At 36.2% G+C, this 16,835-nt stretch overlaps 1 long non-coding RNA gene and 1 pseudogene across 2 annotated transcripts; both read left to right on the top strand.

Annotated features, from left to right (window-relative positions):
• The first annotated feature begins 3,822 nt into the window (after positions 1 to 3,822).
• LOC103929125 lies at positions 3,823 to 5,672 on the top strand. 2 transcript variants are annotated; one of them, XR_007260106.1, is made up of 3 exons: positions 3,823 to 4,012; positions 4,883 to 4,945; positions 5,587 to 5,672. It is a non-coding gene; the product is annotated as an uncharacterized LOC103929125 (long non-coding RNA). The 2 variants fall into 2 exon arrangements; XR_007260107.1 differs by lacking the exon at positions 3,823 to 4,012 and adding an exon at positions 4,508 to 4,609.
• Positions 5,673 to 7,896: 2,224 nt separating this feature from the next.
• On the top strand, positions 7,897 to 9,116 carry LOC103929126 (annotated as a pseudogene).
• Positions 9,117 to 16,835: the final 7,719 nt, after the last annotated feature.

The raw sequence follows: 16,835 nt of genomic DNA, 5'->3' as shown, positions 1-16,835 counted from the left end.
GTGATCCACAGGGAAGTGTTGTGTTAGTTTCTAGAAACAAAACCGTGAGGGTGTGGTAGGGATCTAAAGCGGCCAATATCGTGCTACGGTGAAGTTGAGCCTGAGATGTGGTGGAAGCCTGGACCGGGATGTGACACCACTACTTTAGAAATGAATTTTTTTTCAAAAGATCATGATATTAATTATGAAGAAATCACACTTGGCCCATGCAATATTGCTAGCTCCATTCGAAATGACTCCTCTTTTTGGATTTTTTCCCATATGTTTTATTATCTCGTAGTGCAATGTTAAATGTTCATTGAAACCGTTCAATTCCAAAGTCATCGATCCTCTATGAATTTTTTTGTAAAAATATCATTGAATTGTTTGATTAACATATTATATATAACTTATTATCATATTATATATGGTGAAACGAAATACTATATCAATTGTTATTTTGTTTATGTTTTTTTTTCTCTATTTCCAAAACTGTTATTCTTGACAATGAATTATCTGTGCAGAGCCTACTAGTTTAGATCGACACTTCGCTTTGCTTGTACTGGTGGTCCTGCAACCACATTCCACTTGAGTTTTCCTTGCAAGCAGCAGCATCTTGATCGCGAACTGTCGATTTTGACTCATCGATATCAAATACACCTTGCTATCTTCTGAAGGTAGTTGGATTGATCACTGTAATGTTCTCACGCTCTTTTTTAGCTGCAATCGTTATTTTATATGCTGACTGCACTGAAAGAAATTGGTCTAAGAACACAATAAAAAATTTAGTGAAGTCAGCATTTAAAATAAGTTTAAAAGATAAGTCTACATTTTAATTTCTTACTAATCACAAATAATGACAAGTAAACTTACTTTATCATTAACCACCAAATAATGACAATTATAATTAATTTAATATTAAAAATGAACCAACACCTAGCTAGATCATTCTCATTCTCGTTATGTCACAAAATGTCTTCAGCTTCGTCCCAACCTTCTTCTTCTAAGTCACGCCCTTGTAATCAAGGGTGACAATTCAAACCGTTAAATTCGATAACCATGAATAACTGCCCAAATAGAACGAATTTGGATATGAAAATTCAAGTATATTATGGATATGGGGAAAAACCGTGAACTCTATTCGGTTATGGTTTTGGAATGTTTAAAGGGGTCTCGAATCCGTATCTGTCTCCAAATCCGACCCGAATATTATATATTAATATATAATATAATTTATATACAACAAAATGGTATTATATAATACACACACACACAGATATATATATATATATATATATATATATATAAAATAGTATTCACCTAAGCCTACACTATATTCATTATGCACCAAACATCATGTTTATGGGAGATATCAACAGCCAACATCATCAATGTTTTATCAATACTCTTATTTCTATACCCTACAAAATGTATTCATTGAATCATTTTATATATCAAATGTCTCAAGTTTGTCATTTTTTTTTCTTCTTACTATTGGACATAGCTATTTAATGACGAAATTAGTATCTACTAAATTATAGTGCGTTAATTGGATGAATATAATTTTTTTTATTTTTGACGAAGATGTTACCTGGTGTTGGTTATGGACAATCTCCCATGGTTAATTTGTGGTTATGGATATGGTTAATTTTCATATTTATGATGATGGATATAGCATTTCCGTCCTTAAGTCGAACTGTTGTCATCCTTACCCGTAATATTGTTCCTGAACCAATTATATTAAGAGAAGGAAGGCCTGGAAGTCTACCAAACACCTACGTAGAGTTACTGCCAAAACTTTCGAAAGAGATCGGTTAGGCCACTGAACACTTGGTTCAATACCATGGCTTCTGGCGAAACCTTGCCTTTGCCTTGAAAGTAGTCTTGCTGCTTCAACACCATTCCAACTTCCTCAAAGCTTCTGCGCCAACTGCAAGTACTTATGCCGCCGCCTGTGGATCCTACATTTTCTTCTTGGCCACATATCTAAAATCAGGTAGAACATGGCTTAGAGCACTCATGTTTGCTACCATCAACAGAATTGATAGGATTTTCATCATCTACAAAAGTAGAGATAAAAACACTTAAAAATACTTGCAAGAGAACAAGATAATCGTAGTATAACAGCTCAAGCAAGGTCGTTCTGCACAGAGATTGAATGAATAGTTTATCAAAAATCAAATCTTAATTAATTACTGAAACAAAGTTAAAAAAAAAGAAAAAGAAAGTTGATTCTAAGATCTAAAATAAGAAAAACGAATTTAATTAAAAATATTAAAGAAATAAGCAAAAGTAAAATAAACTAAAATTAAACAGTTTGGAAAATCCATTTGCAAAAGCATTAATTGAACTGAATTATTGATAGATTTTATTAACGGATAATCTTATCGCTTTTGGCTATATAGCAACTTTAGCTTTAGGTCATAACCCCACCATTCACCATTATTAATGTTGCATGCAATTCAGGTTATTGATTTAACATACCCTCTCTACTCAACTACTTTAGAAATGATTTTTCTTTTTAAAAAGATCATGATATTTAATTACGAAGAAAGCACACTAATGGCCCATGCAATATTGCTAGATCCATTTGAAGTGACTCCTCCTTTTGGATTTTTTCCCGATATGTTTCATTATCTTGCAGTGCAATGTTGAATTCTCATTGAAACTGTTCAATTCAAAAGTCGTCCTCTACCGATCTTTTTTGAACTGTTTGGTTAATATTACGTATACTTCTGTTAATCTGAAGTGAACTAGTCGGCAATAGAAGAATAGTCTAATTCTTATCATGTAAGGTTTTTTTAATTCTCTGATGCGAGTTTCAAACTTTCAACTCGTTTCCTCACAAAACACTTGGACACATTGATGTCATGGAAGTGTATTATAAGTTGAAAAACGGATAATACAGTGCCGGTCTTCAATACACAACTATTATTTGGTTACATCCATGGGATACGTATCCTACCATATAAGTTGTGCGGGGTACAGCCACCTGAAATTGTAGTATAGAAAATATAATTTGTCTAAAGTTAGGAATGGTGCCATGTGAGATGTTGGTCTTTCATTTGCGCTATGGAAAATATTCGCAGCCATCGAAGTTTCATCTGCTAATTACATTCCTAATATTATATTCGAAACTACCATTCAAATTGAATTCGACCGTCCTATTAATTCATTCGGCTAGCCCACCTCATATAAATTAAGAATTCGATTTCTTTTTCACACAAGCCAAAAGTTCGAATTTTCTAGTCTGTCGGAATTCGAACACTAACATCCAAAGATGATTTAAAATTTATATTTCGTACCAGCCGATTAAGCATTAGCATGTTTATGCCATATCATATGGCATGGAACTACCCCAGAAAAAAATTAATAAAAAAAAAAGACCAAGACATTAAAATATTAAAAAGAAAAAAACCAAAACATGACATTATTCACCATGTTGATGTCATATCACAGGGCGTGCAGCTAACCAAAAAAAAAATTTTAAAGAAAAAGACCAAGACTGTTTTTTTTTTTTTTTTTTTTTTAACAAATGAAATTACATACATTAAAAGAGTAGAAGAGTGGGCTTAGCATTGATTATTGACACATTTATATACACTAAAACCCAAACACAATGTTACTGTTCATTAATAGTAAAATGGCGAAAATGTCTTCCGATTGCTTTGTTATCTGCAGCTTTTTACGTTTTCACACAGTAAAAGGGCCGCTTTACCCTTCTCGCCCACGCGTTCATCATCGCTCCATCTTCTGGATTTTCCCACCTTGCCCATGCATCGATCATCAGTAAAAGGTTCTGCTTCGACATTTTCTCCACTTTTCCTTCCGTATTCACTTTTCTCTCTCACAAAAGTCTGCTTTTATCACTCTTAAATCTCGACTTCTCTCTGCATCTCTCACTCATCTCTCAGCTCTGTCTCTCTCACTCTTGACGTACCCTACCATTGGATGTCGTTTGCCATTGCAAATCTGCAAGTAAAGCTTCTTGCCATTGCTGATCTGCAAGTAAAGCTTCAATTTCCATATTAAGGTTTTTTTTTTTCTTCATTTCTAGAATTTGGGTGTTAATTTCAATAATTTATTTCTATTAATTTTTGTCTTGGTTGGTTTTTCCATTTTATCAGGGTGGATTTGTTAGGCCATCTCTAACCGAAGGGTCGAGAGGGCCAAAAGGCCAAAAATAGCCCGAAAACCGTTTCCAACCGAGGGCTAGGCCAAAGGGCTTGTGGGCCCCACTGGACAAAAAAGGGCCAAATGGCCAACCGGCTGGCCCAAAGCAGCCAGCACCGGCACGGGCCAAAATTTTCATTATTTCTGTTGGTTATATCCGACAAGAATAGTAGGGCAAAATTTCAAATACAACGGCTAGTTACCGTTGGATTCAAAAAAAAAAATTTGGGCCAAATTGTATTTTATTTTTTATGAATTTAATTTGTAGTTTTTAAATTTAATTTATAGTTTTTAAATTTAAGTTGTAGCTTTTAAATTTAAATAATAAATTATATTTAGCCCTATGACCCTTTGGCCCTTGGTTGGAGATGATATTTTGTGACATAGCTAAAACGAGCCATCTGGCCAGCCTTCAGTTGGATATGGCCTTACCTCCAAGGTCCACCATCTTTTGTTGGTGAGTATTTTTTGACCTTTTTTTTTTTCTTTTTTTTTCCTAGTAGTTTTCCATGTTGAGGTGGGATTTGTGGATGATTTTTTTTCTTCTTATTCTAGGTATTTTCTTTATATCATTAGATCTGTTGTCTGGATCGATGATTTGTTTGTGTTTTTCGTTTCAGAACCTGTTGCTTTACGTTTTTTGGAATTTAGTTTTTGTAATTTTGGGTGTTTTGTTTATATCCTTAGATATGTTATTTGGTTGTATGATTTGCTTCTGTGTTTGTTTCAGGTCACTTTGCTCTTCATTTTTTGGGGCTTCTATGTACAAGCTTGGAAGCCAATTATGTTCAAGGTAAATAATTTCGGTTTTTTCCTTTGAGCATTTTCTGCAACAAACTGTACTTTTTAATATTGTGAAAGTTGTGTTTTCTATAATGTGAAAGTCGAATATGTGGGATTTATTTATTTTTTAATTTTGGTGTCTTTGCTACGTTGTTTTATGGTTTGGATGGTGTTGGTGCTGGATGACTTGGTGTTTCCATTTATGTGTTGCAAAGGATTTTATCTTTGCTGCTGAGCCATATGAGTGGTACATTGACTTATTGTGCTTCGGGGCTGTCAAACATTGTGGTTTTGGTTTAGGATTTGAACGGATGGTTCTGTTTGCTACTGGTATTGACAACATTAGAGATGTTATTCCTTTCCCTATATATCCAGGAAGAGCAGATCTTTGAATTAGTCTATATATTGAAAGGGATATATTTGAATTAGCTGTTATAGGTTTGTGTCCTTTACCTTTATTTACATTAACAACAGTATTGCCCGATCATCATCGGAAGAACGTAGAACAAAGAATTGCTACTGTCAATTTGATTTGTTATTAGACAAGCAGATCTATTCAGAATTCTGTGCTATGTTGATTCACAACTTTAAGTTATGTTTCGTGTGATTTTCGGAGCTCCATTTTTATTTCGATTTCTTGCGTATTGGAAGATTATGGATGCATGAGTGGTTGCTGGTTGATGTGATTTCTCCCTACCGCATCACATCCAGAAGATCAGGTTTAATAATTTTCGCACTTTCTTCAATCGATTCTGTCAATTTTTTTGGTGAATTACACTAGCTCTGGGTTTGAATCTTTGTTTGGTGTTCGAAGATTGATTTCTTTGTTTTTGGAGAAGTGATGGTTTTGCTTAAGTGTGTTTTAGATAATCTGAAAAAATATGTAGATACTATGATTTGGGGTTGCTTCCTTAAACCGTGATAAAGCAATCCAAGTAATTTTAGCATGGTATCATTTTTTATCTAATGCATGAGTATATGAAATGTTAAGACAATAGTATATTGGGAAACACCATGCGATTTAAAATGCAAAAAGAAACAATGAATCATGTTTTATATTTTGTTCGTATTAGTTGATTTAAATTTGGAAACTTTTGACTTGGATTAATGTATTTTGTTTAAGATATCATTTTTAGATTATGAATCATTTGCCAATGCAAAAATTTACATCTTTTTTATGGTAGGATTCATACGTTTTTTCTTAATAAGTTAATCTATCAAGAAATTTAATTTGGGTTTCATTTATTTGTAAAACTAGACACTATTTTGTGAAGATTTTTCTTTGTAATTTAGTAAATAATTGCTTCTTTGGCTGTAAATTTGACTTTGGTAAATTTCTAGGTTGTTATAGACTTTGTCGATACTGCACAGTTCTCTTCACGGCCCGTCTCTATTTCGCATAGCAGAGCTTGATAATAGGTTTGGGTCAGTCTCAATTGCCAGTAGATATTACTTTGTTTTAATTTATTCATCTTTTTTAAAATTTTGTGCAAATATTTTTGAAACCCAAGTAATTCAAAGTTCAAATTTATGTGTAAATTGATAGGTGTGGGTGTGGATACCCAATATGACTTTTACATGGTGTTGCTATCTGGTTTTTCACATAATTATACTGGGAACTGTCGAAATTTTGGTTTAGCTGCTGATGAAACAAAATCAAAACGTTACAAAGTAGAGGTATAATTTAATTTTTATATTTGATGCATCATTGGATTAAATGAATATAGAAAAAACATTGACTTGATATATGTACTTTCGTTACATATTTAGAATGGATGTTTTACGCATGGCGAATCCCTTTTTTTTTGTGAGGAGCTTGCATATGTATATTTTCTCTTTCTTTCAAGGAATTGGGGACGAACATCCATATCTGTTCATTTCCTACAATCCAAAATGTAAAATTAAAAGAAAATGTAAATGACAAGGGGAAGAAATAACAGAGGCTTTAATATGTTATGTATTACAAATTTTACAAACTCTCTTTGCCCGATTTGGATGAATTAAAAATATTTGAAGTTCTTGTCAAATTTGGCAGAAACGGAGAGAGATGCTATGCTGTGTCATACCACATTAAATTTGATTTCTTGGATGGAAAACATTGCTGCTGTCTTTGGAGGCGCTGAGACGCTTGAGCCAGAAATACTGAGCGATGGAAGGAACCAGAAATTTTTTACAACTTTCTGGGTTTCATTTGCATGGAGAGAAGGTGGGGAATAGAGTGGGTGAGGAATAGAGGACGAGAGAGAAATTTCGTTTAAAAATTATTATTTTTAAATTATATTTATAGTTGGACTGGGACCCAATAATAAAGGCAATAGAAGGCAAATACACGTAGTAATCCAGTCCGTCCAGCATTCTTCTTTAAATTATATTAATAGTGGGACCCAAAAATGATGGCAATTAAAGCCATACAAACGGGAAACAGATCATTTCCAGATCTTTTCCATTAAGATCACATGATCAAATGATACAAACTTTTCAAATTTCATTCAACAGCTCAACGAAAAGCTGTAATAATTTTTTATCATTGGATGAAATTTGGAAGGTTCGAATCATTTGATCGGATGGCCTTTTTTTTTTTCCATATAAACGTAGTCCGGCTAGACTTTTATATTTTGAATAGTGTTAGAGAACATAAATTTGTATACAAATTTTATAAATTAAATGACATAAGAGTTCATAATTGAGTTATTATTTACATGCTTATTCATATTAGTGATACAGAATTTAATTTACAAATTTTATATACAAATTTGGTGACTGTAATATTACTTTTATATTTTAATCATTACTTGTAGCTATTGATTAGAGAATATATATATATATATATATTTATATATATCACCGTAGCATTATTTTTATATTTTAATTAATCACGTCATTGCTTACATTAGAATCACTAGCTATATATTAGAGAATATGTAGGGCTTCTAAACCTAGATATCCTGCATTATCCCCCAAATGACTTCAGCTTCGACGTCCCAACCTATTGTTCCTAAAACCGATTATATCGAGGTGAAGGAAGACGGGGAAGCCTACCGGAAAATTGATGCCGATATATGTAGAGAAATGCTGCCAAATCTTCCGAAAGAGAAGGGTTGGATCGCTGAACAATTGGTTCAGTACAAAGGGGTCTGGCTAACCCCTACCTATGCCTTAAAAGCAGCCGTGCAGCTTCAACACCATTTCAACTTATTCCAAACAACCGGAAGTTCTACCAGCGCCGCCCGTGGGTCGTTGCCCATGTACTTCTTAGCCACACTTCCGAAATCAGGTACGACGTGGCTTAGAGCACTCATGTTTGCTACACTCAACAGAAGCCTCTATGATGCTGCCTCTCCTCACCATCCCTTGCTCACAACTGGGCCCCACGACTGTTTTCCTTTCTTGGAGATGGATAAAATGCTTGGAAACCATGATCACAGCCGTTCCGTAACCTTACTTGATCATGATCATCACGACGATCGTGATAGTGGTGATGCTATGATTGATAGTTATCCCTACAAGCACTAGCTCAACTCTTTGCGACCCACCTGCCTTACTCTTTGTTCCCAAAATCTGTGACTACTTCTAGTAGTACTTGCGGTGTGTTAAAATTCGTTTACGTTTGCCGCAACCCTAAAGATGTATTCATTTCTTTATGGAAGTTCGGGAGCAAAGTTAAAGCAGTAAACACAGGACTTACACCCTTCTCACTAGAGGAAGCATTTGACCTTTTCTGCCGCGGAGTCTGCCCATACGGGCCCTATTGGGACCATGTGCTAGGGTTTTGGAAAGCAAGCTTGGAAATGCCAGAGCAAGTTTTGTTCTTAAAATATGAGGATCTGAGGAAGGAGCCATTTGCTAATGTGAAGAGACTGGCTGAGTTCTTGGGTCAACCTTTTTCAGAGGAGGAGGAGAGCAAAGGGGTGGTGCAGCAGATCATAAAGCTTTGTAGTTTTGAGAATCTGAGCAGTTTGGAGATAAATAAAACCTCCAGGACGCAACAGTACTTTGTTAAAGCCAATCTTGTAGTCGAGAACAGTGATTTCTTCAGGAAAGGCCAAGTTGGGGATTGGAAAAACTTCTTCACTGATGACATGGCAAAACGTATGGATCAGATCATAGATGAGAGGTTCAGTGGTTCTGGATTGCCATTTGCTAATCCATAACTAGCCTTAAATATTATTTGCTTAATTACTTATGTAGTGTGCTTCTTTTTGGTCAATTTGCTTAATTACTTATGTATTTTTTTTTCTTGTATTTTCTTTTTTTCTAGAGGGGTAAGATGTCTGTCCCTCCTTTTTTCTTGTATTTTGTTTTTCTTGCTTTACGAAGGGAAAGATTTTTATCCTTTCCAAACTAAGTGTAACTTATTTTTTATATCAATAAATCTATCTCATATCGTCAGGTTTTCTAGTAAAAAAATAAAAAAAAAACTTAGCATATTAATTATGATCGAGCCAACTGTGAATAATAACAAGGATTCACCTTTCGTATTGCCGTTTTAGATAAATCATGGGAGAGGATCCTCTCCGGACCCAAACCCACCGGATCCTTCTTCTTTGAAGGCGAGTAGCAGGAATTATGCGGCCGATTTTCACTGGCTGAGATCATAGTAGCCACCAAATGCTTCAGCGACAAGTCATATCGGTAATGGTACCTTGAGCTCAGTCTATAAATTAAGCGTACATGAACGATGGTGCTACTGTTGCTTTCATCACGTTCTACGACTAGATGTCCAACGCTGACCTCTGTTCCAGCCTATTCCCAGCAACTGATCGCGTCATCATAAAATAGATCTCCGGGGAAGCATGAAGCCGACTCAGGGAAGGCCGACGACGCCGACTTGGCCTTCAAAGAAGAAGGATCCGGTGGGTTTAGGTCCGGAGAGGATCTTCCCATAAATCATATATATATATATATATATATATATATATATATATATATCAATATGTGCTAGTTCGCATTTTATGATCGAGTAGTATTATGCATATGTGTGTGTAAAAGGGATTGTGGTGCAAGGATTTGCTTTGTCCATAAGTGAAAATTTTATTTAAGTTTTCACAAATCGCGGAACCTTCCCTCATCCCTGCTCCCACTTCACCGATGTGCTTCATAACTTATGGCTCGTTTTTTGTCAAAATATTTTTAGAATCAAGGTTCAGTAAAAATGCAAGTGAGTTTTGAAAAAATATTTGAAGTACTTCCTATAAGAAGCACATAACTGATGTTTTTTACAGGAAGCACTTTAAGTGCTTTTAGTACTCATAAACATTTTGTAAAACATTTTCGGTTATTCTAAAAACACTTCCAAACGAGTTTTTACTTATATTTAATAATTACTATTATATACTGGTCTTGATATTAATTTCTTATTAAATAGGATAATTAAGCAGACTTTTGTTAAGAAACGTGAATAAACATTGTAATTTCATGCATAGCAAATATAATAAAATGTTTTCTTCCTTTAAAAAACTGTCCTTTCCTTTTCTGTATGATGTCCATTTCACTCATCGATACTCACAAGGGGCGATAACCGATATAAGCGGTCCACGGGGATGATGGAGAATTATTTTCTCAAAAATAGTTCGGGTAATGTTACGAAGATAAAATTGTGAAACCAAATTTGCAAACTAAATGATGTGTCATAAATAGGAATGAGCACTGTTGGAGCAAAACTTCCTACGAGAAGAAATACCTCCACAGATTTGTTGCCGCAATCCTCATGTTTGTCGAATCCTTCATTAGATATGTCCCCGAGCAGTCTTTCTCCATAGCTTGCCTAGGTGGGGTACTTAAAAAGATACTCCAATGCTCAAGTTAGTCGATTGATTTTCTATTCTCTGGTTTCTCTCGGGTTCTGATTACGTACCTTGCTATGTGGCTTCTCTCCATATTTATAGGACTATATGCTTGGGAAACAAGTACCATGACCTATCTTCCTCTCCCTCTTCCTTAGTGGTCCTCTGTAGTGGAGGTAGAAAGGTAGTTATCTAGACACGCCTCTCTTGCGTTTGTATACTTCTTGTGGGCTTTCCTCATAATTTATCTTGCATAGCACCATCTTTGGATGATTGGTATTGGCCCATGAGTCAAACCCGGATTTTATCCTCCCACAATGCCCCATTTTTCCTTTTTTAAGTATGCAAAATAGAGGAAAACTGAGTTTTTGGATCATTAGGCCTTGAAACTATATTCTTTAAGCCAGGCTAAAACTTTAAGCATTTCTTGCTAGGGATAAAATTTGTGGAAGTTACTTTTCTAAGGCCAAATTTACTTAAGGTAAATTTACCAAAGCATTCGTTTCATTCACCTAACTTACGAATGCTTTACTAGCTTTCTTCATACTTATCCTCGCATAATTTGCAAGCGTCAACTGACATCGCAAAATTTACGAACGTGGACTGACACATAACTTATTGACACCTAACCCATAATATAACTGTCGCGTAACTTGCGAAAGACAATAGACTCATTCGTAAATACGCAAACATAACTTACCATGAGCTTCTTTCGTAGTTTTATCGAATGGTCCCGAACAGATAATCTTCAAAGACCGAAAGTGTTGGCTAAAGAGGTTTGTGACGAGGAAGATATGGAGTTCTAGAGAAGTTGCTGACACTCTTACTCAAATCACCACTCTCCGTAACTTTATCATTTACTTCTCGTATTGTTTGGTCAACCGGTCATTGCCCCCAGACCCCCTACTTAAATCTATCTTCGCTCTTGATATTGAGCTTCAGTTTAGCGTAGACTCTCCCGTACTTGTGACCGACTCCTGAACGGAGGGCTCAGAAGAAGAAGACGAAAAAGAAGAAGACAAGGAGACAAGGCAAATGGACACGAACTCCGACTCGAATTATTCTCTTACTATGGCTTCACTACCTCCTAACCTTTCCCTGTCCCGTTGCATTGTATCGTATTCTTGTGATCTTCCAGTGCCTAGAATTGCAAGCAGATCGGTTAAACGTCCTCTGGCGGATAGGCCCAAAAAGTCTAGGCGTGGTTCGCTGACTATTTTCGGTACAACCCTTAGACCCATGCAATAGCAGTCAGCTCCTCCCACCTTCAGTTCGGTTAGTGACGATAGTTCCAATAATTCATCTCAAGCTCAGAGACCTGTTTCAACATGCTTGAGTTTATAAGCTCCATTTTTGAAGGCTTCAGTCGCCTCATATGGTCTTTCCCATATGCGTCCAAGCTTCCTTGCATTCAAATCTTTTGTGTTTTCCATGACCTTTCTCAATACCCATTCACCTACTTTGAACCTTTTCGACTTGACCCGTTTGTTGAAATAAGTGGCAACTTGGTTCTGGTAGTTCGCAGGTCATAATGCGATGATTTCCTTTTATTCCCCTACTAAGTCGAGGTTATAGGCGAGCTACTGATCATTCTTGCCATTTTCCATAATTGATATTTTGATCATAGGTAGACCGACATATGTGGGGATAACCACTTCAGTTCCATAAGCAAAAGAGAATGGGCTTTCATCTGTTGGCTTCCGCTTTGTGGTACGATAAGCCCACAGTACATTAGGGAGTTCTTCATGCCATTTTCCTTTGCGTTATTCCAACTTTTTCTTTAACAAATAAAAAATCGTTCAATTTGTCTTCTCCGCTTGGCCATTGCCCTAGGGATAACTTTTGAAGGAGAATTGTAATGTGATCGCTTTCTCTGTGCAATAACTTCTAAATCTTCGATTGTCGAACTGCATCCCATTATCCGTCACAATCGCCTTTAGTATACCAAACCGACATATAATGTTTTGCTATACAAATCTTACAACATCATCTTGTGTAATAGAAACGTACGCTTTTGCTTCTACCCACTTAGTAAAGTAGTCTATGCCGAGAAAGACAAACCTGTTATTCCCGAGCGCCCTCGACAATGGGCCTACGATGTCCATGTCTCATTTTACGAATGGCTACGGTCTTACGATTGGATTGAGTTCTTCGGTGGGTTGTCTAATAACCTGGGCATATTTCTGGCATTTGTTGCACTTTCTTACATACTGCTCTGCATCTTGAGCCATGTACGGCTAGAAATAGCCTTGAGTAAATGCTTGATGTGCTAAACTTCTTCCTCTAGAGTGATTCCCACACATACATTCATGTAATTCTCTTAGGACCCATTCAGATTCCCTTGGATTTAAGCACCTCATGTAAGGTCCTGAGAATGACCTCCCATAGAATGTGTTGTTGAGGATTGGATATCTTACTGATTTCATTCGGAGTTTTCTCGCTTCCACAAGATCATCTGGCTGGATCTATTTTGTTAAGTAGTTTATGATTGGCGTCATCCAACAGTCATCATCTTTAACTTGAGCCTGCTCTAGCAACGGGTTATCAAGTCTCACCCCTTTCCTGTCTATCTGCATCACATCTAATTTTACTGCTCTGATACTTGCGGAGTACAGATATTCTACTTTTGTTACCCCTAGGTTTTCTTGTATGGCTAACGCCGCGCACGCTATCTAATGCTCTTTCGTTCATCTCTTTAGGTATTTGCTTTAGCTTGAAATACTTGAATCCATTCACCAGCCTTTTAACTAGCTGCTGATATGTCTTTATCCTTACATTTTTAGTTGTATACTCTTCAGTTACTTGGTCGACGATGAGTTGTGAATCGCTATGCACGGTAAGACGGCTTATCTTCAATTGTTTCGCAAGTTCGAGGCCTAGTATCAGGGTTTCATATTCTAGCACATTGTTTGATGCAGGAAAATCCAGCTAAACTGAACACACTAAGTCTACCCCTTCAAGAGAAATTAAAATGATCCCTACCCCAGCTTCTGCATGATTGGATGACCCATCTATATACAACTTCCACTTTGTCTCACTAGGGTTGACTTTCGCAATTTCCTAGCATTCACCCTGCAAACTTTCATGAAGATAACACTTTACAAGAAAGTCAGCAATTACCTGTCATTTGGCTACGTTTTGAGGCCGATACTTTATGTCAAATGAACTAAGTTCGATGGCCCACTTCGTAATTCTTCCTGATAAGTCCGGTTTAGATAAGATAGCCCTGATCGATTGATTAGTTAACACCACAATGGTGTGTGCCTCGAAGTACCGACGAAGCTTCTTCTTTGCGGTTACTAAGGCCAGCACCACCTTCTCAGTGGGCGAATACCTCTTCTTTGCATCAATTAAACTTTTGCTCACGTAAAATATGGGTTGTTGAATCGAACCTTTCTTTCTGAATAACGCAGCACTTACTGCTCATTTGCTTAGCTTTAGATACATGCACAACTGCTCCCCTTGCTTGGGGATAGTCAACAACAATGAGCTTGTGAGATACTTCTTCAGTTGTTTGAAAGCTTCTCTTTGCTCATGCCCCCACGCACCTCCTCTCCTGTTTCGTATGGCTTGAAAAAAAATGTTTGCATCGATCGGATAATTGTGAAATGAAATGACTAAAGGCAACAATTCACCCAGTTAACACTTGAATGTCTCTAGGTGTTACTAGATTCGGCATGTTACACAAGGCTTCAACTTTCGCTGGATTTCGTTCAATGCCTTGTTTGTTCACTATGTGCCACCTAGATGATACACCGAATACACATTTTTCTGGGTTTAGCCGCATGCGATATCTTTTCAATACGTCGAAGTGTTGTGTAGATGATTGATGTGTTGGCACCTTTCTCGGCTTTTGACGACTATATCATCAATGTAAACCTCCATTGTAATTCCGATTTTACTTTTAAACATCTTGTTCACTAACTGATAGGAGCATATTTGTACGACTTAGTTAGCTTGTTTTCTTGCATTTACATAGCTAATTTCTACTTGTTAGAGTGTTTTAAGCTATTTTCGTGTGTTTTTAGGTTCAATTGACAAAGTTGGCAAGAAAGTGCAATTTGGAGCATTTTAGAGCAGTTTTGGGCTTGGAATGGATTGCACATGCATGGAGCAAGGTGGATGGACGAATTTGAAGATCAAGAGAGGCTAGGAATGTGATTAAGATCTGGAAGAATTAAATTGAAGACTTGGAAGATAAGGAATCAGCTACAAAGAAGGAATATTATCCAAATTTCCTTATTTTATCCAAACCTTATCAACCTTATCTTATCTTATCTTATCCTAATCTTTTCCTACCTTAATTCCAACTTCAAAGATGACTCATTTTCACATTAAATCACCTAAATATCAGGTTCTAGAAGCCCTATTTTCGTGCCCTAAGTTTATGCTACATGTAACCCTTCTAGAAGTTCTAGAATCTGCCACAAGGACCATTCCTCGTCCTCTTTGGAATCTGATTGAAAATGTCCTTGTTCTTTGGTGATTTGGAGTCCTAATTCCTCTCATTTTCAGCCCAATTTCGTGTCTTCCTTTCACCTTATAAATACATGATGCCGCAACACTCATAAACCACCACCTTCTACCCCAAATTCACACCACACCATCCACCACACCTTAAGAGACTAAATTCACACAAATCCCCATTGTGGGTAGCAAGGAAGGAAGGAAGAGCCACCTGGAGTGTTTCTAGGTGTATTCTATCTTTGTTTTTAATGTTTAAATTTAATTATCTTTGTTTTGCGAACATAAGGAACTAAATTCATTTTAGGTAGAGGTGAATTCAAAGCCATGAACATATATGTGATATGAATTGATTTCATCCAATTATTATTTCATAAATCATGAATGCGATTTACTTATCTGTTTGATTGATAACTTATTCTTGTATGTTGATTAAGGAGGCCTACTTAGTTTGCATACATGAATTTGGTGCTAGAATATAAGGAAGTTTCACGCAATAGTTATTCACTTATATTCACAAGTAGTGGAAGTCACTAGTTATGATTGTGTTAGTGAATCCTTGGCAGGAGTCTCATGCGTTTCATAGTGATGAATGCCTTGTCAATGCTTATGATTTTCACAGAACTTAATGGCTTTTGATATGTATCTCTGTCATGCGTTTCATGTAGGGAACTTGAGAATGATAATTTGGTTGTAATGCGTATTCATTCAATTCAATGAAATAAGGAAAATCTGATGGTTGTTTGTGTGATGCAATTAACTTGGGCCATTGTCATTCATGGTTTAAAGGAATAATAATTGGAAATCGATTTGTATGCATGTGTGTCATGTGTGGAGAAGGACCCTCTAGCTAGCTTATCATCCATAGTTTTCCTTAATTTTGTCCAAAGTTGTTTAAGTCTTTAAATCTGTTTGTTTTTACTTTAATTTTGTCCAAATCAATCTCCCCTTTAATTACGTATGTTAGATTAGTTAGAAACGTGTTCAAATCTGTCCAATTTAGTGTTTTGAGTCTTAATAGTCTAAAATTCATCCAAATAACTTCTTAGAGTCTATTTCGAGTCAATTTAACTTAGTTTGTGTGTTTTGAGTCTTTTTAGTTTGTTTTGAGTCATATAAGTCTAGTTAAGTGTTTTTAAGTCAGTTTAGAGTAGATTAGCATCCCTTATAATCCCCGGCCTAAAACGATCCCTACTTTCATATACTACAATCATAGAATTTTAATTTGAGTGTTAGAATATTTCACATCACTAACCTTTGATAAGTCGAGCTGGCATTCTTGAGTCCGAAAAGCATGACGATGTAACAATACAACCTATGCTTAGTGATAAAAGCAGTTTTCTCTTGATTTTCAACAACCATAAGAATTTGGTTATAACCGGAATAAGCGTCTAAGAAAGATAATAGTGCGTACCTGGCCATAGCATCCACCGTCTGGTCAATTTCTGGAACTAGAAAACAGTATTTCCGGCATGCCTTGTTCAGGTTAGTGTAATCCACACACATGTGCCATTTTCCTTTTTCTTTCTTGCCTACCACCACGACATTCGAAACTTAACTTAGGCACCAGACATCACGAATGAATCCAACTTCGAGGAGTTTATCCACTTCTGCACTAATAATCTGACTCTACTTTTGTTGCTGTGGAGGACA

This window comes from the organism of the source record quoted next, unplaced genomic scaffold (genome assembly GCF_019419815.1).
Source record: "Pyrus x bretschneideri cultivar Hongxiangsu unplaced genomic scaffold, Pyrus_bretschneideri_v1 Contig3, whole genome shotgun sequence".
In the NCBI taxonomy this organism is placed as follows: domain Eukaryota; kingdom Viridiplantae; phylum Streptophyta; class Magnoliopsida; order Rosales; family Rosaceae; genus Pyrus; species Pyrus x bretschneideri.
Note: the sequence above shows the minus strand (reverse complement) of the source record. Positions and strands in the feature narration are given on the sequence as shown.